General features: G+C 36.7%; 1 protein-coding gene across 3 annotated transcripts in view; it reads left to right on the top strand.

Annotated features, from left to right (window-relative positions):
- Positions 1-27,264, top strand: part of lingo2 (leucine rich repeat and Ig domain containing 2) — a 316,615-nt gene that overhangs the window by 75,017 nt on the left and 214,334 nt on the right. For all 3 annotated transcript variants that reach the window (XM_028459817.1, XM_028459815.1, XM_028459816.1), the window contains exon 3: positions 20,594-20,685. The gene's annotated coding sequence lies outside the window, so the exon portion shown is untranslated. The remainder of the gene's footprint in view (positions 1-20,593; positions 20,686-27,264) is intronic.

The following is a 27,264-nucleotide window of genomic DNA, read 5'->3' as shown; positions in this document are numbered from 1 at the left end:
GTCAAGGCCATAATTTACTTTTGCCCTGGAACTAGCTTTTCACCCCATTACACTTTGCCCATGGTTCTTTGGTCAGCCTCCGCCGTAGACTCCATCATCATTAACACCTGGCCGATCATTAAACTGAGCAGCCAGATAAAGGGACAGAGATTATAGATTCCATCTTTCTCCTGGCATTGTCACAGCTAATGGTTCCTGCAAAGGTTGAATGGTTCCGGTAGCCAAAGGCCACACTGACCCGGTGTGGTCGAGTCAAAGGCTGGAACAAAGGACAGGTGTCATTAGGTGGGATTGTTTTATATCTTCACCTTTACCATTCATTACAAAGGAGTACCTTCATTGTCTTTGAGCCTGATCTTTGTACATTTTTGAAAACGAACTAGCAGCAGTATACAGGCCTATTACAGGTTAGGTCCACTTTTTGTTCAGTGAATAAAGCCTGTTTTTCATCATCTCCACACACTAAAATGTAGCCATTTCAGACACTTTTCATGGCGTTAAATACACCAATCATCTGATATTGATGTTACTGAAGACATCATCCTTATAGCAAGGAAAAAAAAGGAATTTTTTTAAAAAAAGAAGGGAATCTTTTATGAGAAAGGTGTCTCTCAAGGTTTAACACCTTCTCTTGAACAACTTCTTGATGAAAGCCAAGTGTAAAGGAGGCAGTGCCAGGTATTACACATGATTGAAAAGATTGTATGAAAATATTATGTTGACAAAACAACTAAAACACCTTTGACAAAGTATGATTAAGCCAATTAAATCAGGACTCAGACAATTTGTTTTTTCAAGTATTACATTTATCTTTAGTTAATATTTTAATGTTGTTTTTTTTGTTTTGTTTTTTTTCAATTGACAGATTGAATCTATTTTAAATATTCCTAAAAATCCAGTTTGTACTGTGTCACATAATACTAGAATAGAATACACTTTTATTAACCCCCAGAGGGGAAATTCACATTTGCAGCAACACAATCTAAATACTAACATAGGATGACAGTGCAAAAAAATTTACATAATTAGAAAAATAACAACAGCAGAAAGAAAGACCCTTTTCAGAACACGTGTTACAAAGTGCTTTCCAAAGGCAGCTATTCATTAGAAAATAAAATGTATAGAGTCTTGGTCAGAGATTAAAACTTTTTATAAAAAACAACATTCATGGGGGAACATCTGGGATGTGAGATTAAGCCTTTTTCAACGCTCTCACAGGTTTTTAAATTGTGCATTATTTGTCAAGGAAAAGATACATTTAGTCATGTTTCCAACAAGAATAAAATGGTAGAAAATAACAGAATATTTAATAATTGGCCTAAAATTCACCTGACCTTTTAAAAGTTGTAATTTAAATACAGTATGTGCCTTGGGAAAATGCAGATTAAAAGATTTATTAGGTTCACTGCGACAACAAAACAAAAATGAATTGGACCTTTGAAGAATTAATAAGGAACAATCAATGCAAGAGCATGAAACTACTGGTGGAAAAGCAACGTATTCAGCTTGTTAGCAGCCATTGATTGAGACAGTGGGATCTCTTTTTGAGCTGTAAGGATATAAGGATTCAATCTCTTATCGATTCTCATGGTGTCAACGTCTTGTCAAGAGGCCCTACACCATTTCCTGAAGCAATGCCTCGGCAGGGCAAAGAATACATTTGAGCAAATTAGACGGCGGAGGAAGGAAGCGAGCAGAAGGTTGAGGTTGCTGTTTGAGTTTGTGAGTGCGTGGGTGTGATGTGGAAGACAAACGTAATACTGCTGATGATTTCTGTGGTGCTGGTGGGAGTCGTTTCCGATCAGTATGCCATTTTAAAAGTCTTACTGGTCTTTCGCTTGTTTGAACTCTGAGCTTTGAGTTTGTGGAGCTTCATTGTGCTTCTCTTTTTTTGGATAACAGCAGCCATTAAAAAAACTAAAGATAAGACGATTTCTCGAACCAGGGTTGGGGTCAATTACATTTTTCAGTTACGATTACGTTTTCAATTATCCATGTTAGATTAAAATTAAATTATGATTCCAGTGACCAGCATTTTTTCCTATTACAATTATTTTGTATCCTCTAAAAGTCAATGACAATTAAGTTCTCAATGACAAAATTTACACAACAATTAATTACAAATATTTTGTATCCTCAGAAAGTCAATTACGATTATGTTTGCAATTACTAAAGTTCAATAACAAATAGGGCTGCAACTAACGACCAGTCTTGTCTAGTTTTCATTTAATAATCAATGCTGCTGTTTCATCTGTCACCGTGTTTGTGAGAACTTAGGGTGGATCTGACGGAGGAACTTAGACGGGTTTACTGAGTAGTGTGTGTTTTGTGTGTGTGTGTGTGTGTGTGTGTGTGTGTGTGTGTGTGTGTGTGTGTGTGTGTGTGTGTGCGTGTGGGTGTGGGTGTGTGTGTGTGGGGTGGTGGCACTGCGGAACTCCCAGTAACAGCGCTCCAGAGATGAATAAGTTGTTAACAAAAGACAAGGTTTTTAGGCCCATTCTTGGCTTAAATGAGGGGTAACGTGCTTACAGCTCTGAGTAAAGATATATAGAAGGTGAGATGAGTCACTCTTCACGAAAAACAATGTTCAGCTCCGTCCACAGCTTGAAAAAGATAAATGATGACGTAACCGACAATTGTCGACTATTACATTAAAATTTGCACTAATTCTGTGAGCGATTTTTGTCAACAATGTCGACTCATCGTTGCAAACTTAACAATCACAATTACTGGTTCTGAAATAAATAACCAAATAAGAGTTTATCCCTCTCGTGTTATCTTTCTCTTAGCATCTCTTATGATTACCGGTCTTTAATCAGCTGTAAAATACATTAAAAACAATATCTATCATCTATTTTTTTCCTATCTATAGGTAACCCTGTTTGGCTTCCTAATCAATGAAAATACAATTTTTAATATTTTTGATGTGGGCGTCTGAGCCTTTTTTTTGTGTCAGTATACCATTTTATTTATTTTTTTAAATGATAAAATGTGGGAAAGATTCATATGAAACATATTTTAACAATTGTTGACTACATATGTGTAGAACTAGAACTGTACTATGTTTTTCCAGTTTTGCATTAAATTATAATAATTGACAATTTTTATAGAATTTTCATGGCTATTACAAATACAAAGTCCATTATCTGAACTGAATTACAATTTCATTACGATTATGACATCAACATATTTTTAAAATTATAATTACAATATAATTGTTATCAATTATGAATTACACACTTACAATTATAATAATTGACCCCAACCCTGTCTCTAACCATTTGTGACTTTAAATTATTGACTGCTATAGAGAAAAATTACAATGAGTCTCGGACACAGAAGACTGATAATTCTTCTGCTGATATTTATGAAGTTATATTTGTTACAGAAAATATATAATGTTCACCCCATTTTTGTTACATTAGTTTCTTGCTAAACAGAAATTTATCACACTTTTCTTCTCCTTTTGACTTAATTACTCTATTGTGGGAGCTGTGACATTTCAGATGATTAATTAATGGCAGGTTTAGTTTTCCTCTACTTGTAATGGGGAAAATATTACAGAAAGACTTAGGAAAAAAAAAAAAAAAAAAGGTTTTCTATACCTAAAATACAGCCAAAGAAGTCTTGCAGTGGCAACCTGTGGTAAAATATAGAGCCATGCGGAGTGTTTGTCAAACTGTTGATGTTTGAAAACGCTCAAAATGAGGTTGCAGTCCCCAATCAACCCACGTTCTCTTCTACAGCCACTGTGAACGTGACATTTTTCACCGCTTGATATCCACCTCAGCATTTTCATTGATAGGTCCTAACGTCTTATATCAATGTGAAAGCAGTAGGGGAACAAACATGTTGTAAGGTTGGTGATATCGACCTCTTCCTGCTGCTTTTAGGCTACATTTCCAACAAAATAGATAGAAAATTATAGTAATGTACTCCACTGGGATATTTTTAGGCCACAGCCAAGTCAAAGGCCTTTTCTTAATATACTGTAGCTTTTGAACATCACAAATGGCCATTTTTTTTGGATGTAGATTGGCCATGCAGGCATAGATGTGTATTTCACAGAGTGGTGACAGTATAACAATACATGGTAGGATATGACTCTAGAAAAGTCAATGGTCTGTGGCTCATGTATCAATATTGTTTTGCTATAGATGAGAATTCACACCCTGATGCACAAGGTATTGATTGATAACTCATAAAGTGATCTAGGACACTTTAACTTAATCCTGGATGGCACGCCAGCAAAACTTACTGATGATAATAATAATTAATTAATATTGTCCTTTTTAATACCCTTTGTCCCCCTACATTTTGCATTTTTCTTTTTTTTTTTTTTCTCGAGCTAATGGTCTTTGATTTCTTGGACTATGAGGCCTTTACTGTCTTTATCTGATGCTACAAATATTGTCTCTGGCAGCTTTAAACCACTATGTTTGCAGCTTTAAACCACTATGATTGCTTGTCAGTGACTAAAATGCCCAAAGTGTGTTTATTTAAAGGAGCATAGGGCAGGATTTGGACATGCAGAGGCATGTGCACAGGTCTTACAGTAAACGGTCACAAAAGATATGTGACTGCAGGTACGTCTTCACAGAAATGTTGTCACTGTTTGTTGAAGGAACCAATATATTGTTTACTGGAATATTGCACTATAATGGTGTCACTGGTAAGAAAGACCCTATTTTTTCTTTACAGAAAGCACTATTGGAGATAGTTATTAGTTTACATTGGTATGTTGACACTTATTTACAGAAATGTTGTTATGTCATAGATTATAGTAGATTGATTTCTGACCAATATATCGAAAATCGCAGTATCGCCATATGGTGAGATAATTGTTATTGTGAGCTTTGTATCGCGTATCGTGAGGTACCCAGAGGTTCCCACCCCGAGTATCAGTGTCACACACAGGCAAAGCCGGTGTAGTGTAGAATAAACCCACCGTGAAAGTTTCCTATGGTAGACAGTGGGCAGACACCTGCTAAACTTCCGATGAAGAACTGGTTGCAACACTGAAAACAAACCTGCACCTCCGCCTGTCAGTCATTGACCGATAATGGCTGCTAGTCACTGATCCACACAAAAATCGGGATCCACACACACCACAGTGATCAGGCAACCACATCAGATCGCCTGTCACTCAGACACCTAAACTTAAAGAATAAGACAGACAGCTGACTGAAACAACATGGAGGCACAATGACATCAGCTGCGCCTCTATATAGTTCACTCACGCTAACCCCTGGTGGTGTCACTATGGAGTCTGGTTTCTAGATCCTGTCCTATGCTCCTTTAAAGCATATTTCATTGACAGTTTGCCCATTTCATTATGACCGCTGACAGGAGAAGTGAATCACGCTAATTACCTCTAAATGTACCTGTGGCCACTATCAGGGTGCAAATGTGCATTTTGTTCTGAGAGATGATATTTTAGAGGCAGAATAATTTAGTGAGCTTAAGAATTGTTTGTGGTTTTCAGTTACCCATGTTATACATTTAATGTTTTAGTATCATCAGAAAGTCAATTATAGTCACATTCTCAGTTGCTAAAGTTCAATTACAATTAATCACAATTAATGAGCTTGAAATTTTTTTTAATGATAAAATGTGGGAAAGCTTGATATGAAACGCATTCTATTTTTTTTTACTACATATGTGTAGAACTTTGCATAGAACTGTATATGGTTCCCCAGTTTTACGTTAAAATATAATTGACAATTTGTATAGAAGTCTCATGGCAATTATAATTAAAAAGTCATTTTAATTATGATTACGACAGCAACAGACACACAAACACAATTGTAATTATCAAATACGCAATTACAATTACAATGATCTCCACCCTGGTCAGAGCATCCAAAAACTCTTGTTTTTTTGGAGATTTCCCTCAGGCTCCAGCAGACACTATCAATCAAAAGTGGTCCAAATAATCAAAAAAGGCATTGAAACGGGGAGAGGGTCACAGACGGACGGGGCTCAGTGATGCTTGTTGGGAGTGAAGGAGGTCGGGCCTCTGGGATTTGAGCCAACACACTCGGACTCAAACTGTACGAGGTGTTAAAACTGATAGGAAGGTGTCAGATTACACTCGCATCGTGTTATGCTCCATAGAGTGCAAGACAGTAAAAAGAAGGCTGACAGTATTCACTATTTCATCTCAACATGACAGATTGGTCAAATTTTGTGGGTTGTATGTTTTACAGAATTGCCCTTCTTTGTGTGTTGTTGTTGTTACTCACCTGGGTGTTTGGCTCTTTTACCTGTTGATCTGGATATGCTGAGATATGTTTCAACGTCCAATAACCATGAGCAGAATAGCGACATTCTGTTAGAGTGAAGTTACTCTTGTGTTCAAAGAGAGAGTGAGAGAGAGAGAGAGAGAGAGAGAGAGAGGGAGGGAGAGAGGGAGAGAGAGATTCATTCATGTATTATGTGGTGTCGCTGAGAGCCTCAGTCCTGTAAGAGAATATAAGTTTCTCTGTGATTGTGATTGGTCTGACGCTGTAATCTCCACCTCTGTCACAAGAGCGCACACGTAGCCAGGTTGTAATCAAGATTTGTAGGACAGCTTTTGTCTGACGGAGAATGTTTGGTTAGGTAAAAACCGCTAATGGAGAAAAATCCAGGACATAATCATCCAGCTTCGTAGTTTAGGCCCTAAATGAACAAGTCAATAGGAAGAGCAGGCACTCATCTAATGCACAGCTGTGGTCTGAAGTAGACCCCCGTTCTGAATGCCAAGACATGTGTCTAAACCATCAGGCCTCGGGTCCGCCCTCCAGCCCCAAATGTAGTTTTTCTCAGCATTTGTATCCAGTCGTTATCTCGTCTCTCCTCCCTTCGGCCTGGAGCATGGCTGTGTCTTCTTCTGTTATGATATAAGATATTTGTGATTGTGATGGTACAAAATATGAGCTCATCAAGAGATGGAGACTTAATAACATTATTTAGGTCAGGCATAAATTCAAAAGTTTACATCTAACAGTAGTCTTATGTGTGCTTATTTAATTGAATTGGTATATGTATATGAGTTGTTTAATATGTAGTAAGTCTATCTATTTAAAATAGAATACAGACTTTTTATTTATCTATTTAGAGTTTTGCGATTTGGTCTCAAGCTGTTTTTTGTGATTACCTGACTGTCCCAGTTGTCATATCTGATGCGTCTCATGGCTTACATACAACTTTTGTTGTTGTTAGATTTAGATTAAGTTAAAATCAGATGTTTACAGAAAATAGGGCTCAATATAAGGAAATATAATTATAGTATAATTATATATTCACATCAATAGTCACTATCAAATCGGCGTTATTGTAACAGAGCCAATTTTACAGATATTTAATAGGTCAGTGAATTGAATAATTATCCCAACACACGTCTATTTTTAGAAAGCTTCTGTGAAGAGTATCAGTGGCATGGATTGTGCTCTTTAATAGCATGTTCAGCTAGCTAATTTACACTAATGTCTGTGTATGTTTAGCCTGTGGGCTGAAGTGCATCATGTCCATCACTGATATCTCAGGAAAATTCTAAAATTTCAACCTTTTAGAGCTATGACATGCATTTTAGCATTAAATGGATATTCTGTAGCTGATGCATGTTCATGTGGAATTGTTGGGTTTTTTCTTAAGAATTTTATATAGGGCTGTCAAAATTGATGCGTTATTAACATGTTAACACAAATTCCCTTTAACACCACTATTTTTTTTTAGTAATAATCTCCTGCGAGTTGGCCAACTTGCAGGAGATTGATTGAGCTTTGAGTCGTTCCCCTCACTCCTTGTCAATAGAAGGCGATAATGCGGGAACATCCGGGCGGCCCCGTGCGTGGTTGGTAATTCAGGTAGCAATGTGTTTGTGGATAAAGGTAGAGCAGCGCGGAGCTATGGACACGGAAAAAGGGCTTTTGGATGGAAAATTTCAGCTTCAAAGTCCTGCCAGACGGTTCACACGACGAAGGAAAAGTCATATGCGTGTAATGTCGGTGTGAGTTGGTCTGTCATAGAAGTGCGTCAAGTCTAAAATATCATCTGCTTGCTCAGCATACAGCCGATGCTGTGGCCACACCTCCTCCACGCCAAAGGCAGACCACGTTGGATTGTTTACAGAGGAGACTGGACAAATCGACAAGCAACAAACTTTCAACAGCAATTGCTAAATGGGTGGCTACATCCTGCAGGCCGATTAGCATTGTGGAGGACGGGGGTCTGCTTGAAATAATTTGCATCGCATCAAATGGCTACACGTACACAGACTATGCATGAATACAATATGAGAGTTGTTAATGGCACAATTTATTTGCTCTAATTGTTTTTGTAACACCCTATGTTGAGCCTACTTTGTAGTAAGGGATGATTTTGTGTTTTTTGTTATGTTGTATTTCTACGCATGTGAGGTTGCCAGGCACAATCATACTGTGTGCTATTTGCTTTGAGGTGGTACATTTAGATGATGAATTGAAAATGTCTCTGCTGTGATGCAGAAGGATCAATTATTTATTTTAAGCTCTGGATGTTGAATAATTCTTTCCAAGTATTGAGTTTGACACTACATTGTTGCATAATGTAAGCATATTGGTCCACTCCTATGTTTAGAAGAGTATTATAAAGTTGAAAAATATCCTTTTAATCTACAATCAGAACAGATGCAACATATGCGATTGATTAGCGATTAATCACGAGTTAATTATGGAAGTCGTGCGATTAATCACGATTAAAAAAAATAAATCGTTTGACACCCCTAATTTTATATTTTGATGAGCGCTACAAGATTATTATTGCTGTAATTGGCGCTATATAAAATAAAGTTGAGTATTCTATATTTGTTAAAAAAATAAATAAAAATCATATTAATATAATTATGTATTGTTTGAATTGTTGATAAAGTTGATAAATTGAGAATAAAGTAATCTGCAAATTGTTGCAATAGGTAAATTGATTGAAATGGCATTGCCTATTAAAATTATTAAGAAATTATTATTTAAAAGAATAAAATGCTTAACAAAGACGAAAGAAAGAATACATGTTAAGTAAGTGTATGATTAAGTAAAAGACTGGTAAAAGTATGGATCAGATACACACAGATTACAGTAGTACAAAATACAGTAGGATAGATAATAAAATAATATACAAATTATATATAAATAAGATACATGATACAGATTTTTACAAAAATAATACAAATATACAATTAAAAAAATAAAGTTATTGTTTTTATTTGTAATATTTTGTTTCAAATGTGTTAGAAAATTTTATACAAAATATAATTGGATATTTTTTAGGTATACTAAGTAACACACACACACACACAAAAGAAATGTTAATAACAAAATAAGCTGTTGTGAAATGTATAGTTTCATTGCATCCTAAAACTCTTATTTTCTCCCCAATTGATGTAGCGGCAAAAGTAGAAATGATTAATTCATGAGTTTGACTCATTTTTTCAGGCTGCCAGACGAAATAAACATTCAGTAAATTGAATGAAGTAAAATAATAGTATTTTCCTGAGGGCATGCGGCTGCACAGGGATTTGCATGACACAAATAAAAATATGATAATAGTAGATATGTATAATTGTTCATGGTTCAAACAGATGGACAGTGGATGCAGACATTTGCCAAGACTCTGAAACCAGGAATAACTCATTGCAAGGACAGTCACTCAGGCAGACAGGCCGGATGTCAGACTGAATTTGATGACGATTGTTTAGGAAACCTTTGGTCGAATATAAGCATTGGCTTGCAGCTGACAAATCCATCACACTACTGCAGACAAATCAGGGCGCTATGCGTGAGAGAGTATATAGGCTACATCTGTATATTTTCAATGTGTCCATGAACATTTTCATCAGCCTTATTATTATTATTATTATTATTATTATTATTATTATTATTATTATTATTAATAATAATAATAATAATAATAATAATAATAATAATAATAATAATAATAATGTTGCAGTGTTTAGTCATTCATCTTTTTGGTTTCTTTATATATTCTTTTAAAACCTTTTAGATTTCCTCTTTTGTGCTATGTGAGGCTAATGGACTTTTTGTTCGTGGTTTACAGATTCAAAGGTGTTTTATGCACAAGTTGAGCATATTTTGATGCGTCACTGTAGGGGGAGGCAGTTGTGTTATCTAATGGTTTTAGTCACTTGGATTTTAATTCTTAGTATTTCTATTCCAAGTTACAGGAAAAAAAAACAACCAAAAACTGTCAATGTATCCAATCTTTTCAAGTCCTTCAGGTCCATGCCATTTGAGTAATAATGCCTTGCTCAGATCCATGATCAGTTGTTCAGGGTTGAGGTCAATTATAATTGTAATCGTGTCATTGATAATTAATTTGTCCGAGCTATACCTATGATGTGCTGACAATGAAATGATTCACACCTACGTATCAAGTAACACAAAACAATCTCTGATTTGTGGCACCTTTTAAGAAACGGTCATATATAATGAACATTGAAGAAGAAGAAGAAGAAGAAGAAGAAACACCTGCCTTCCCTCAGGCTTATACTGTAGCAAGAATTAGCCGCTTCTGGTGTGTTTTGGTGTCTTTTGAAATCCTCTTATCTCCCAGCAGTTAAACAACCTCATGTAGACCAGCTCTTGAAAACCGAGGCATGCGGCACCAATGCAGCCCTACATTTTCCACAGGTCTTTTCTTATGGCTCCATGAAATCCTTTTCATCGTGAGAAATTCCCTCCTCGAGGCTTTTGATCGAATGTTGCTTTTGGCATGAAGAATGCAACCGACAGGTTTCTGCTCGGCATTACCATCTCGTGCAAATTAGGCTAAGATGCCAGCTGTTGAGCATTGAGAAGCTAATCTATAAAGCAGAATGCAGAGGATTATGTCATCAGAATAAGGTTTCTAATCCCAACACTATACTGTGTAATGCAGGAAAGTACAGCACAACTGTTGGTTTTCATTTTAGAAGCACTACTCTTTTTTTTTTTTTTTTTTTTTTTTTTTAGTCAAGTGAGCTCGTCCTAAGCTTAATTGTTTGCTTGCTGCTTTTTAGCACTGGCCTGTTGTGAACAAAGTGTCCAATTAGCCGTGGATTTTGGGCATGTGCTATCACAACGGGCCGACCAGGGTCTCACATCATTTGTATGTTTGCTGTGCTGGGGTGTGAGGACTTTATTCTCCAAACCCTAGTTTGCATAGAATAATAACTTTGCATGCATTAAAAAATAGTCTTTCAGAAAGTTCTCAGATTAATTTGCAACATCAAACTGCAAGACTGAATAGCAAATGGAGTTCACTTATATAACATGTTTTGGCCTCATTAGCATCATTGTAGCCTTTGTACTTTTTCACTTTTATGTTCACAAGCACACAAAGAAATATCCATAGAATATCCATGTATGCTGAATGTGTAAAGGCTACTGTTTGTGGAACGGTGTCTTGCTAATTTACTTTTTTGCACACAAATACTGAACATTATGGGTTAAAATGCCAACTTTAAAATTAGAGCACTGTATCTAATCCCCAGGCTCTACAAGATGTATTATTTTAGAAATGCATAGTAAATTGCTTTTCTTTAATAAATCCCTGCATGTGAAGCACATTTTTTTTTTTTTTTTTTCAGATGTTTTGGCCGCCTTCATTTTTTTCTGCAATACTGAAAAATGACTATCCATTCTGTTGGTGGATGAAGGATTATATATGGCTTCCAAGATTAAATCTTTGTCCAGATTAAATTATTAAATTGGGACAAAAAATAGGTTGCCCAAGTTATTTGATGATTCTGTACACTGATTGAATGAGTGTGGTCAGAATGTTAGATGGTATCTGTTGTGGAGGTTTTGAATGGAATGAGACAGATTTAAGTTGTAAGGTTGCTGGTCAGATGCGGACACAGGGTTTATTTGGTCAAAGGGTTTTTGAGGCAGACCGGTCTTGGATTCCGAGGTTTCCGTGTGTGTGTGTCCCAATGACTGGTTCAGGCTCTGTAACAGTAACCTGAATGCTTGTCTAGAGTCATTAGTGGGGAAACTAGACTTAGTAAATATGTAAACACACACACACACAGCATTGTAAAAAGAAGTCGACAAGAGGTGAAGACAAGGATTTTAATTTCAACTTCATTTTAGACCAATTTGGTCAGTTGTTGGAACAGGAACCAAAAGAGAACAAAAACCAAGAAAGTCAAGCTGTTGGTTACCATAGGACCAGCAAATGGTGAAGAAGTGTGTGTGGGAGGAAGAAGAACGAGGGAGTCTGATAGAGTAAGAGGTATTTGGCATCCAGAGCAGTTTGCTCTGAGAACCACAATCGACCTTGTTGCTTTACATGTATCAGGGTCATTGATTACGACAGGCGATGGAAATAAATTGACTGATGTCCAGGTCATTGGAAATGGCAGCATTAAAAGTTCTACGCTGACAAACCCAAAACAGGAAATGTGTTGAAATTCCCAAATTTACATGTGACTAGATGGAGCAGTTTAAAATAGAGATGTAACGATTAATCGTAAGGCAGTTAAAAATCGATTCATAGGTATCACGATTGACATCGATACTTTGAAAATTGAATCGCAGTACTTTTTTTAAACAGCAGGGGGCGCTATATATTTATCCCTTCTCTTGTCCAGCAATGTACGTGGCGGGCGGAATCTGCTACTACTTTCTTTCTGGCCGCCTTCTACTCTTAAACATGTTGATAAATGATTCCTTACCCCTTTAGCACCGAAAGAATATCTGTAATATTATGTGAATATATGTAAAAGTCACGTTTTTCTCTTAGCTCTGTCTGCTAGCATAGCATCTCTTCTTCACTGCTAGATTAGCTGCATGCCAACTGACCACTGGGTTACTACTCACTGGTCAAAACAAATATCTGACGTAAATCAGTGCAATGACGGGTTTTTTTTTTTTAAAGTCAAATTGTTAAGGCACAAAATACATTTTTAGTTGCACTTTTAAAAAGAAAAAGAACTATTATGTAGTTTAAACCAGAATTTAAATGAATTGGCTTCTTCTTCATTTGTATTATTCCTTTATTTATTTCATTCAAGATTAATTTTTAGTTAAATTGCATTGTTTTGAATAGTTTACCAAGGGATTCTTTTGAAAATGAAAAATAAATGGAAAATAGAACAGTATTTTCTAGTTTTCTTTCCAAAAAAAATACAGGAATATTTTTCATCCATCATTTGACTACAGTCCCATTTTGTAAAATAAATCGTGAGACAATCGTATCATGAACCCAGTATCGTGAATCGAATCGTATCGGGAGTTGAGTGAATCATTACATCCCTAGTTTAAAACTTAACATCAATGTGGGCAACAAACTAAAAACAATGTTCTAATAAACCAAGATAGCCCAGTGGTACCCAACCACCATGCTACAGGCTGGTCTGTAGACCATTTGGTCAGAGATGTAAAGCGTACTGATACATCCTACTCAAGTAGAAGTAATGTTACTTCATTAAAATTGTACTTAAAGCCACTTTGTGACCTAAAGAGTTGACGCAAATGAGTTATTTTAAATGATTCCTCAGGCCAATATACAGCACATATCACAATATTAATGCTCCGAGCGGGGCTGCCCTCTTGAAATACTGCCCACGTAAATTTGGAGAAGCCGCACCGTCGTTGAAAATGCCTGGAGAACGTTTCACTTTAGGACAGTCATGTGACCACAGGCTTTGATTGGGTGGCAGTCACCCCAGTGGTATCTGTCATTGTGTCCTTGGGCAAGACACTTCACCCACATTGCCTAGCATGAATGTAGTGTGTGAGTGAGTGTTGGTGGTGGTGGTGGGAGGGGCCGATGGCACACTTTGGCAGCCTCACTTCTATCAGTCTGCCCCTGGGCAGCTGTGGCTACAACAGTAGCTTACCACCACTAAGTGTGGAGTGAAAGAATAATCCCTTAATTCTGTAAAGCGACTTTGAGTGTCCAAAAAAGTGCCATAAGAAGTTGATGCATTGTTATTATTATTGATATACTCATAGAGCTAAGGCTTTTGCTACTATTTTTCCGCCTGATCAACTCCTGGTCATGGCCGAGGCAAGCAAAAAGCTTAAAACTGCTTCTGAGGAGGCACTTCAATCGTCTGTGATGAGTCGCTTGAACATAGTGGTGCTTTTTGGTCACTCCACCGCTCCACTGACACGATGACCAGGAAAGTAAGTGTGTGTGTGTGTGTGTAAGCAGCGACAGAGGAGAGAGAGAGGTCTGATAACTTCTTTTCCTTCTTCTCCAGCCGTATGTTTGCAGCACTTATCATAGACAGTGCCGCTTTTATGGTTAAAATGATCAACTTACGGAGTTACTAAAGGATGAGTTCACTCAGAATGTTAGCTTATTCAAGAAGTTAACCTCTTTAATTTTTCCCCGATAAATTGAGGAAGTGTAGGACAGCCCTCCACTGCAGCCATCTCACTGTAGCGGGAGGGAGCAAAAAGGGACTGTTGCCACGGCTCTTCAGACAGTGAAGGATGGGAGAGTTGTTGCTTGAAGTCGCTTAAAGATTTCACATTTTTAAACTTTGAGCGACGAGGTCGCTTGACCTAGTCACTCAAATCCCGCAAGTCACATTGCTTAAGGGGGGATAACTTAAGGTTGTGTCATTTACACTGATTTGAATGTAATTTAATTGTTTCAGTCACTTCAGTCGCATTTGGCGTGAACGCCTACTCACATAAAATTTCTGCGGCGCTTGTGGCCACTAGGGGCGCTTGACGTCAAAGTTACAGGTCTAGAGCCCCTAGTGGTCAAAAGTTAAACATGTAAAGTAGCTCAATTAAATAGGACTGAAGGTAAAAGTTACTAATTTCTTTCACCCCCCATGTTATTTTTGGTAATAAATCTTGCCATGGTGCTCTTGCATACAGTAAACATCTCATGTATAAACTTATAAAGGAAGAGAATAAATCTTGCACAATTGGAACTGAATTTATTTTCCACAAAGACATCTGTATATAATAAAAGGTGTGACAAAATGTACAATTCTTCTTTTTAAAAAATAAATTAACACCAATGCATTCAATTCAAAATAAAAGACTGTGAAAACAACCTCCATTTAATGTTGTGTTAGCGCGGTGCATTGCGTTTAATCTGATTGGTCGCCGATGATGTGATACATTTGATTGTTGTCTGGTAATTTCATTTTTTTGTAGTTTCACAATTTTCGTTGATCACCTTTGCCTTTGGTAACAGCTTGCAGTGAAAAAAAAAAAGTTCTTAAACATTTATTCATTTTTATTTACTTCTGTTGTCCTCACATCTCCTTTACTTGACTACACTTGATTGGACCAAAGCCGCTAGTGAGTGTATTTACTCCACAGAAGACCCAGACATACAGTAAATCACCCTTGCCCTGACCTTTGCTGGAGGACTTCAGAGACTCTATCTATCCAGGATCTAAAAGTGCAAGATGAATGCTATTGCTGTAATATCTATTAACATTGTAGACCATGAATGTTGAACAATATAAAAACACAGGACTTTGATGAGGTAATTTAGTTTTTTGTTATTTGTTAGCAATTACCATGTGTCATGCTTTTGGTTTGCATGACAAACAACAAATAGACAACTTTCTGATTCATTTCTCTGCAAATTGCTCACAAATGACCTCGCAAAAAGGTCTTGAAACACTGACTAACCCAGGCACTGTGTGCCGTAAGCATTGATGCAATAAGTGTTGTTTTTTTTTAAAACACTCACACAGCATCACACTGGTGTAGCCACGGTGATCTCAGCTAGTAGCCAAATGTAGAGGGATGTTTTTCCTCTTCTTGCTTTTCCAAAGGGCATGTTATGTTTTGTCATAATGTGACAACCCTGTTCTACTTTTGGAACAAATTTGTTGACTGTGTTTTGTGATGATATTTAATGTTAGCGTCTCCTTTCAGTTTTGATGCCGTGGTAGGTGGTTTGCCTTTATCTTCTTCTATTCATCTGTTTAAAGCTCTCTCACTTTCCCGTCAAAGCTTTATTCCTTGTTTGATGCTAATTATTTGTGTTTGGATTAGAATGCCGACACGGGTATCTGACTTAAGCCGCTGTAAACACTTCATTTCCATTTAGTTTTCCACGAACGAAAAACTTCTGTTTCCCAATATTGTATAGATGTTTTGTTCCATGGGTAAAGATAATAGAAGCAACATTACATTTCTTTTTCATATTTTTCTCTCTTTGAAGAAACAGGAAAATAAAAGTTTCTCCAGGTGATACATTTGAGATTGGCAGCATTTTGACGTAGATGGAACTTATTACACAATAGCTTCAATGTGCACCATGCTGTTGTGATGTCATGATCTTAATAACTGTTTACTTGATAAACTTCATTTTCAAGTTTGTGTGCAATAAACCCCAAATATTCCAAATAAAAATAAGTTGGAATGATATTTGTCAGAAAACTTTAATTTATTGTAAACTGTTTAGAAGGGATGGGCCATATTCAGCAATTACTTTACCAATACTATGAATTAGACAATTTACTCACATTTTTCTTTTGATTTCATTTGAATACAAATCAGAATCAGAAAATATTTTATTCGCAATTCGGAATTTAACTTGATAGTTGCAGTGGAAAAAAACACATCAACACACCGCGGCTGCCGTTTTACGGTTTCCAAATTGAAGATTTGTAATCAGTCATGATTTTCAAAAAGAAGAAAGCAGGATGTCTGTGGACACGCTGAAACACTGTTTATCGTTACAGTTTATTTAAAAAAAAAACAAAAGATTATTCAGGTGTAAAATTAGAAGAAAAGCACATCAGCTTGTGTCGCTGCGTTAAGACAAAACTTAAGTGAACTGAACGAACAATAATATGTACAGGATGATTTCAGGGATACTCATCCCAAATGACAGAGACGGGTTAACTGAAAGATTGTTATCGATAAACTGTACTCTTAGTAATAAGATTCTGTATAGAAGCTGCACATGCATTAAAAAACACTATAAACTCACGCTTGTGGTGGTCGACATGTTGATTACTCAAATAAATGCTCTATTCATGTAACTCCAACTGGTTTTAATGAGGTTAAAGGGAGGTATTGATACAAAGTTTTCATATCTCCGCGCCCTTGTTTCCCCCAGGGCTGGAGATCATTGTTGGTGGGGTCTGCTCCTTATTGTGTGGTTTATTTGAGTTTTCAATCGATGCAGCTGCCTTTTAAATCTTTCTTTGGCACATTTATGTCTTCTGTGGAACTGAATGTACAATCCTCAACCTGTCTTTCTCACATAATGGAGCTGCTGCTGAAGGTGTAGGTTCATGAACACAGTCACGGATGATGACTCAAGCCTCAGCTTCACTCAGTTCAAATCGATAATATTGTTCTTCGATAGAGAAGCGGCGATAAATCAAACTGGAAATTGGATTTGTACCAGAAGGGCATAATGCAACCATTCTGTGATTAACAGATTACAAAAAAAGAATAACAACAAAAATCTAACCAGCAGAAATTAGGTGAATTAAAATCATTCTACCTTTTTTTTTTTTTTTTTTTTTTTTAAATAAAACTGTCCCAGGCTTTTATGTAACAAGAACAAAAAGACAGTGAGTAGGCAGTGAAGTAATTTGACAGTGTGGACTTTTGTGCTTGGCAGGACAGTTGCTACACGGAATTGATACGACTTCAGAGCCAAACAATTCATCTTGTTCAGTCATATCTGGTCCGTGGTTGTCAGGTGGTGATGGGCTGAAATGGGGGAAATAAATACTTTGGAGAGGTTGTAACAGGTCTACCTTTTCCACCTTAGCGACAGCTGGAGTTTTATGTCTTTTTTTTTTTTTTATTATAGTTCACCCATAAAATATCACATCTCAACTCAAGATATCCAACAGTCAGTACACTTGAAGGGTAATGATTGCTTTGCTTGTATTTCCATCACATATTCACAATCTGCCTAACATGAGTATAAAATCTATTATCATTCTGTATGTGTGTACATTTTTGGAACCAATTGTTGCCGCTTTCTGGTCTGATTTGACTTTTAACCCTCTTATTACCATTGGGGTCAGTTTGACCCTATTAAATGTTTATCATTTAAAAAATAAGAGTTGACTTTTCTTTTTCCTTCATTTTTCATGACTTTTCCTAATTTGATAGGTACAATTGATTAAGCACAAACTTATCATGGTGATATTTTTTTTAATGTGCTGAACACATATTTCACGCATTGGTGTTCATCTGGGGTTAATTTGACACTGAGCTGTTTTAGCTCAGTTTTTAGCTGTAAAACTTGTCTGTTGTGCTCTGTGTATTTCAATCTGCAAGCTCTCTCTATACAAAACATAACAAAATGTTTACCGTCAATGAGGTTTTGGAACAGCTCTTTCACAGTGAAAGTGACGTGGAGGGAAATTTGTCTGAGACACAGGACTTTATCGTGAATAACCCCAAATAATAATTAATAATTAATCTGGGTATGATCTTTAAACTCAATAGAAATAATACAAATAAATACACACCATTACAATCTAGTGTGTAGTCGATTGTGTGAGTTTATTTTAACACTCCCCCTTATCTCTAAAAACAAATAATAATAATTCAATGAGAGATATGAATATGAACAGATGAATGTTTTATAACTTTTCTCTAGTTGTAACACAATGGCCACAAGTTTCACAAAAAGGCCCATTTTGCAGCTTAGCATTAGTTCTCCGAGCACTGAAGCTGTGAATTGATCCTTTTGACCATGTCTTCCGCTACCTGTGCCATTTCTAAGCTACAGATGCTAATCCTCAAGGGGTCCGCATTAATCCTTTACTCCAATTAAGCCTCAATCATTTTGCTACAGCACAATGACTTTGTACTACGCTGCACAAATCCTCCTACAGTGGATTAGACTGTTCGGTGGGTGGGATAGATGGAAACGGCAGGGTTGGTTATTCAGTGGAAAAGGTGAGCACATCGTAGGTGTCGGCAGCCACTGCTGAAATATCTGATCAAACAATCTGAGACACAGGTCCATATTAGATGTGAAGTTAAGCCAAATTTTCAGCTGCAGTGGATATGACCCATTTAAGTAGCTCTAATGTGGCTTAACAAGTGGAATCACAGAGCAAGCTAATGCTGCTGAACCCTGAGAGAGTGCATGACTTCCACCAAAGAAAAAAGAATAAAAATCTACCAAGAAAGCTTCTTATTGCATGAGAGCTCTCTTTACTTTACAAATAATTCTTAATGTGCATGTCACAAAATCTTTGGAAAACCAAACATATGCTTACAAGCCAGCATTGGGATTACATTTTTCAATTACAATTAGGTCTTCAATTATGCATGTTCAATTATAACTGAACAACTGACCAATTTTTTCCAATTAAAATTACTATTATTTTTTTTGGACTGAAACTCAATTACAAATTGTTTTCACTAAAGTTCAAATTAAATGAATCATAATTACTAAGCCTTTAATCAATATTAACTCTAATAAAATTGTGTTAGCTTTTTGTTAGCATGGGTCATTTTTGAACCATGTCTTAAATCAACTGTAAAATATACTAAAAAATATTATCTATCATCCAATTTGTTTTTCATCTCTTGGTTTCCTTGTTAATTTTCCTAATCAAAGAAAACATTTCAATTTATTGGGTCTATTCACTTTTTTGTGACGCAAGATGGTCCAAAATTGTTCTCAGCCAATAGCAAAAATAAATTGTAATAGCCATGTTTCAACCCATAGAGGGCAGTCACTGACATTTTACAACAAAATATACCAAATTGAAATACTTTGACTAAAATGTTGAGAGTTGGACCAGAATCAGTCAACAGCACTACTTCATACCCAAATACATTTATACTTGGGATTTAGTTGCTCTTTAACTATTGCTCAATTTCATACTTTATTTTTGTATTTATTTATTTTTTTCAATCTTAGTTTTTCTCCTGTAATGTATGCATTTGTATTTAATCCTTTAATTAACAGTCTTGTAGTTGATTATGTAATTTTTTCTTTCTTTCTTTCCTTTCTGTTTATTCTTTTGATTTGTAATGTTTCTCGAGCCTCTGTAACGAAATTTCCCCCATGGGATAAATTTTGGGAATTTCTCCTTGAGAAATTTTGATTTGCTTTGAGATATTTTAAAATGTAACTAGATTTTATTTTTTTCATTTAATTTTTTGTGTGTTGTGATTGTAAGTATGAGGAATGTTCATACATAAAACAAAAAACTACAACTTCAGCATTTCCAAACACAACTGTTTTATAACCAAAACTCAGAAAGCTGTGCTGCATCTTAAAATCTCTCTCAGCACAATATGCATCTGGTACTGCATCACAGAACTGAATCACTTTGACCCTGCAAAATACTCGCTTGTCTTGATGTGCAGACATTGTGGTGTAATGAGCCATTCTGTGGCTGATGTTTAGGCCGGGGAAAAAAATGGTCAGTTTGACCAAGCAGAGAAAAAAAGGTAGTGTGCGTATGTCATGTGGCTCGTTTCTTGGCTACTGCCTTATAATGCGGTTTATCCAATGTTCTTCCTTGGACTGACATTTTTTCAAGGATCTTTATCCTGGATCGCTGGGCATTTGTTGTGGCTGAGTCAGTTTATAAGTTGTGAGCTCACTCTCCATGTCCGATCTGATTTGTGTTTGGTTTGTGCTTTTGCAGACCCTGAACTAAGTGACCTGTGAAACGAGTCACACCGGGAATTTTCTAAAGAACTTCCATTACTTCAAGCCATAGGACATCGGAACCAGAAGGTATGGCAAAAGAAATTCCCATCTTTCTGTGGCTCGAGTTACTTTTTATTAGAGGTGTAAACAGTAGCGATATATCCTACTCAAGTAGAAGTACTGTTATTTCATTGGAATTATACTCAATTACAAGTAAGTCATCCATAAAATACTCAAGTACAATTAAAAAGTAGCTCAATTATATAGTACACAAAGTAAAAGTTACTAGTTACTTTCACCTCCACGTTTATATTTGGTAATACATTTTGCAGTTCCCTTGCATACAGTAAACATGTATCAACTTAAAAAGGAAGAGATTAATTCTTGCACAATTTGAACTTAATGTATTTTCCACAAAGGCATCTGTATAAAAAAAGGCTTGTCAAAATGTACAATATTCTTTTTTTTTTAAAATAACACCAATGAACTTTATTTAAAATAATAAAATTCTCATGCTCGAGTTACATTTATGAACTTGAAAACTGAGAAAATAACCTCCATTCAACGCTGTTTTGGTGCCATGCATTGCGTTTTATCTGATTGGTCGGCTGTGATGTGATTCATTTGACTGTTGTCTGGTCATTTCATTTTTTGTAGTTTCACAATGTTCGTTGATCATTTTTAAACAAAAGATAGTAATTTACTCAGTAATGATTGAGTGTAGGAATGTAATGAATTACTTTAATTATTTTAAAACATACTTATAGCTGATATACGAAGTTTCTGAGAAATCTATGTTTATGTATCATTATTTTGAAATGCAAAAGAAATACCTAACTAGTCTTTTGCTATGGTCTACTGCTGGTGGTCTTTAATATAAATTAATGTATATAAGTCCCTCCTTCGTCCTATAGACCCATATACAAATGGAAACGATCACCGAGCGCACCCAGCCAATAGGGTTTGACTTCCTGATTTTGAGACTGTCAATCAAAGTGAATGCGGAACTGTGCACGGAAACAAGGCCGCGTGTCACAACAGCAAACAGGTAAATATGATTTTGCCTCTTACCTGACTCATAGACCTATATTCATGTAACCTGATGTGACCTTGTTATGCTCCGCGATGCGCGTGCAGAAAAGTAGAGGCGTGGCTTCTGGTAGATTGGGAGAGGCAGTGGGGGGAAGTGGAGCCGTTGAGGGCGGGACATCCAGACATTTCTCAGAAACTCCGGATAGCAGCTTTAAGTACAAGTAAAATTAGAGATTTATGAATATATTAAAAAAAAAAGTGCCCATAAAAGGTACTCAATCACAGTAATGTGAGTACTTATAATCCATTATTTTTACCTCTGTTTTTTATTTACTGATAGGATTGATTTAATGTACAATTACATTTGGTGTGTGCATTTATTATTAGTGCATAGAAAAGGATTTGAAAGTACATTAATTGATGTGCAGTAACTGAATAATGTGGGTATGAAAGATGGATTCTCCGCCAACAAGTCTGATGTCACCAGACCATCTGCTCCACTGTTATGTTGTCCTGACAGTCCATCTCTTTCAGTGTATCAGGGATATGTTCATGTGTTAACCTGAGCTGCTTTTGAAATCATCACAAATGCGGGTTTCTGATACAAACATAGCCTTTAGTAAAACGACTGTTGTCATTGACATAGCATGATGATGAATATTTGGTGATATTAAGACCTCACGACCCTGTTTTTGTTTAGAAAGCAATGCTTATAGCTGCTTGATTATAGAAACAATAATAATCACAATTATTTTAGTCATAATTGAAATCAAAATTATTTGTCAAGCAAAGTATTGTTTATTTTTTTGTGCAAAATATTGCAAAATACACTAAAATCAAGTATGTTCACTTTTGCACAAAACAAAACACTTCTTGCACGTGATGCGTCTTTGCTCTAGGTTTCATCATCAAACCTAAAGTGTTCACATATGAAATCATTTGACTTGCCTTTGTTGTTTACCAAACATATTTTCTGCATTTCTCCTGCCATGTTTCAAGAGCGCTAGCGACATCTTTGCTCATGTTAGCCTGCAGGCTAGCTAGCTCTAGCTTTGAGAGGGGCGGGGCATTGGAGCTTGCATGCGCGTGCATTAAACTGCTCAGAGTGTGTGCCAAGCTTTGTTCTTTGTAGATATCCTAAATTGTGGAATTTTGTGTTATTTTGCAAATGAAACATGTGTAATTGAATAAATATATAATCGTTTTTCTCAATTAGGTTATTTTGTAATTGTTGAGTGTAATAAAGTTGTAATCAAATTTTGATTAATTGCACAGCCTTAAAAACCTCGTCCAATAAGAATCAGTATTCAATGAGCTGCATAGTTCTCAGACCCTCTTCTTTCTAATTAGTTAATGTGCAGTTAAATGAAACCCTCTTTGACAATCTTAACCCTCTGCAGTCCAGAGCATAACTGGCCGTTTTTGACTACTTTTGATTTTACCTTTAAATCTCACTATAACAACTGTTCAGCTTGCCTTGTTTGGTATCATTTTTTTTCAACACAACTTCAGCTGTATGAATTCACTGTTAAATGACATACTGTATAAACAATTAAAATGACACAAAACCACCAAATCCGAGTAAGGAAAAAAGGGTATTTTTACTGTGAAAACCACACATTTGTTTGATGAGTGAGAAAACCAATATAAAGTGTAACTATCAAAAACATATGTACAAGTTCATCAAAAAAAAACAAGTTCTATGGCATTTTTCCCAAATCATCTAATACAGCTTTTTACAAAACCTCACATTCAGATGCCACAAATGTTTTGTGCTACTGTAAGAAACAGTTCCTGTTCACTAATAAGACAGAGGGACACGTCACAGGCCTAACACTTTCCACCAATAGGAAATAAATGTATTTTTTACTTGCAAACACTTTGTTTTTAGTGAGAGTTTGTTTCTGCACCGAACGCAACACATATACTAAGTAAAAGTGCAGTGTTTTTCATCTTTCATAAATATTGTTCTACTTTTACTATCAAGATTATTCAAAAACTTGTATATAGTTTTGATTCCTCAATTTCAACACAATGGACACTCTGTGAGGCTGCATCTGGCCATGGGTTTGTCGTAAATTGGTCATGTGATTCGGACGCGCCGTCGCGTCTTTCGTCTTCTAAGGATTAAATTTAACAATATTTAATCTTGTAAAAATTCAGAGTTGTACCAAATGAAGTTGATGCCTGGTGTTTATCTGTATTTTAAATAGGTAGAGTCAGCTCAGCTCACATAAACATACGGAAAGTCCCATTAGTGAAGTTCGTCACAAATAGATAAAGTGACCAATTTCAATTAAACCAACGTTAGGTGAGTAAGCTGTTTTTTTTTGTTTTTTTTTATGACTGTATATCTTTGATGACTAATCATATCTGTGAAAAATGGAAGAACAAAAGAATAAATAGATCCCTGAATCACTGGCCTTAGTGTTTGCCCCGTAATGCTTAACGCTTCAACATGACATTTTCCCCCTAAAGGGCAGAGATGACAAAGAATGACTTAAAGGGTGTCAGACACATCCAACCAACACGCTCGAATGCACAGCCTCAAATGCCACTGCTGCATGTTCCTGCTAAATCGAGTACGCTGGGTCGAGTTTTTCTTTTTCCAACATTTGCCTTTCATGTCACTTTTTCAATAAAAGCAGAGAAAGATGTAGGGGGAAGAAAAAAAAAATTGGATGGGTTAGAAATTAATGTGATCGCGTTGGGACTGCACTGAACGACATGTGGAAAGAAAATGTGTCTGTACTCCCTCACAGCCACAAGGCATAACACAATTAGACTTTAGATTGTTTTTCCGTCTCCCCCTGCCCATCTGATTTCTGCTCTTGCCAGACTATTCCCTTTCATCTCCTTTATTCGTCTGTATTGTCATAATGTAGCAGACCCAGAGTGCTCTCACAGATCACTGGTACAGCTTATCAGTGAAGTGGTGCCGCTTCAAATTGGGTCCCCTAATTTAGTCTTTCTATGGTTGTTCTCAGGATTACACTTTCAGTGGAGAAAGGAGTATGTTTATCTTTCCTCTCCTTCACTACAGCTAAGTAGAACAACGTAGAGCAGGAGATGGAAGTCTTGTGCATAATTTTGAAGCTTGAGTAACAAAGACAGGTGAGTTTGAAGTTTTGACAGCAGAATGGTAGAGAACATCTACTTTAACACTTGCCAAGTGAGGGTCAAAAAATGGTGGTAACAACATGAGAGCCATTGTTCACTTAGGCTTATTCTTTATTTCATCTTGAATTACCTTAAATTTAAAGACCCCTTGAATATAGAGATAAAAACCTTATCGCTTAACCCGACTTCAGCGACTCCAGCAACTAGATTACATGCAAGATCAATGTAAATGATGCAATGTCAATGGTAAATGGACTTGATTTATACAGGGTTTTATCCCCACACTGAAGTAGTCTCAAAGTGCTTTGCAATATCAGCTCATTCACACACATTCACACACCAATGAGATACAGCTGCCATGCAAGGTGCTTGTTGACCACTGGGAGCAACTTAAGGTTCAGTGTCTTGCCCAAGGACACTTCGACACATAGACTGGGATCAAACCCCCAACCTGTTGATCAGAAGATGAACCTTCTACCACCTGATCCGTGATCGCTTTTCAAGCAACTTCGAATGATGCTGTGTCTCCATGTGCAGTCAGCAATGAGTTTCTCCCCATGTCACTGCCCCGGTCGTCACTGTCTGTAGAGCCGGAGGCTGCAGTGAGAGGGCTGTACACTTCCTCAACTTACTGTGGAGATCTTGAAATCTTGTCCTCGAGTCTCAAAATTCCCTGCTCTATAGTTTTTAAAGGAGGCCATTAGATAACAATGGGTGATATACTTCATCTCAAAATATAGTCGGAGTGCAAATTAAAATGGACTGCAACACTTAAAGCAGGGGTGGCCAATCCTGGTCCTCGAGGGCCGGATTCCTGAGATTTTTAGATGTGTCCCTGCTCCAACACACCTGAATCAAATCAATGACTCGTTATCATTGCTTCAGCAGAGCTTGATGACAACACATTGGGTTCAACCAGGTGTGTTGGAGCAGGGACACATCTAAAAGTCTAAGGAATCCGGCCCTCGAGGACTGAAGTTGGCCACCCCTAACTTAAAGAGTAACCAAAGCCTAGGGTTCTGGTTGGCGTATGTTTAGGCTGGAAATTAAAAAAAATGCCTTGATTATGGGCGGGGCTCCTGAAGCAGGTAAGACACACCCAGTCTGTGCTATGAAATCTCCAAAGAACAATCTATGCTATGCTAACTACCTACTCAATACTCACTTTACCTCTCTATTCACATTTATCTCATTCCAACCTCCTCTCCACAGATTACAGAGTCCACAGGTGCTAGTTTATATCAAATGGGCGGGGTTAACAGTCATGGTCTTGACGTAAGAAGCCACCAAAACATCACAAACCACCATTTTCAGCCAATAGCAAATGTCACTTGTAACGCTGGGTTCCAACCTATCAAGGGTAGTCACTCTTACATTTTTACAACAAAATATATCAAATTGAAATGCTAGAACTGGACAAGAATCAATTAACACTAAGAATTTTGTTTTCAGCAGATAAAAAGGACTTGAGTGGTTTAGTTAGTCTTTAGAATCCAAGTGCTTGCTTTCAACGCTTGGATTGACTAAAATAATTTGATCTGTGTATTCACTTACAGGCTCCTACAGAATATCCTTCATTTTATGTCTTACTGTTGCAGAGCTGGACTCAGAAAGCCTGCCCTTTAATTTTCACTTCAAGTTGTTTTCAGACATAACTCACAAACGCAGCAGTGTTCGTCTGTGGTCACACTTTACTGGAATGAACATAAAGGCATGATTAAGCCATTAGGGCCTCATCCCTTGTCTTAATTATATCTTTAATTTGTCGAGAACTTTTGCGGCTGTATATTGCTACAGTGAATGTGGCATTTTAATCACACAAGAACTGTTAAAATTATTACTCTGAGGTTGTAGCATGCCTCTCCTCTTTTCCCTATGGGATTGTAATCGTACATCCACATTGACTAGCAGTGCCAGTCTAGCAGAGCCCCTGATCTCAGTGTTATTACAGCAATTACAAAACAAAGGTAGCAGAAGGCCAAATGCATTTGTATCGAATTAGATGCAATGCTTTTCCAACACTAAACCATCATTATTATTATTATTATTAGTGCTATTTGATAAGCTTCACCAGAGCTCAAGCATTAGCTGAATAGAACCATTTAATTTTGGTTCCCACAGTAAGCTCCTCCTTTAATTTGTTTCTATTAAGTGTAATCTGTGGACTGCAGGAATGGAAATCAAACAATATATTGAGACACGATTTAAAGTGAAAGCGTTTTGGAAGATCTTTCTTCTTAACCATCCGTCTTCCATACCTACATATCCTGCTAATAGCAGCTGTTATAGCTTACTAAAGGCTAAAGTGTAGTCCTCGAGAACGGTCTTGGTCTCAAGCCCACATTTTTAAAGGTCTTGGTCTTGTCTTGAACTCAGCATCATTTTTACTCAGTTTTGTTTCTGTCTCGGGATTTTCCGTCAAGACCAGTGGAGACTGTCAATAGTCTGCTATTCTTCAACTATGTGAATTTAATTATGAGAAGCACTTGGAACTGATTCTGATTAATTAATGTA

This window comes from Gouania willdenowi, chromosome 10 (assembly GCF_900634775.1).
Source record: "Gouania willdenowi chromosome 10, fGouWil2.1, whole genome shotgun sequence".
In the NCBI taxonomy this organism is placed as follows: domain Eukaryota; kingdom Metazoa; phylum Chordata; class Actinopteri; order Blenniiformes; family Gobiesocidae; genus Gouania; species Gouania willdenowi.
The sequence above is the reverse complement of the archived record's forward strand: the minus strand, read 5'-3'. Positions and strand labels throughout refer to the sequence as shown.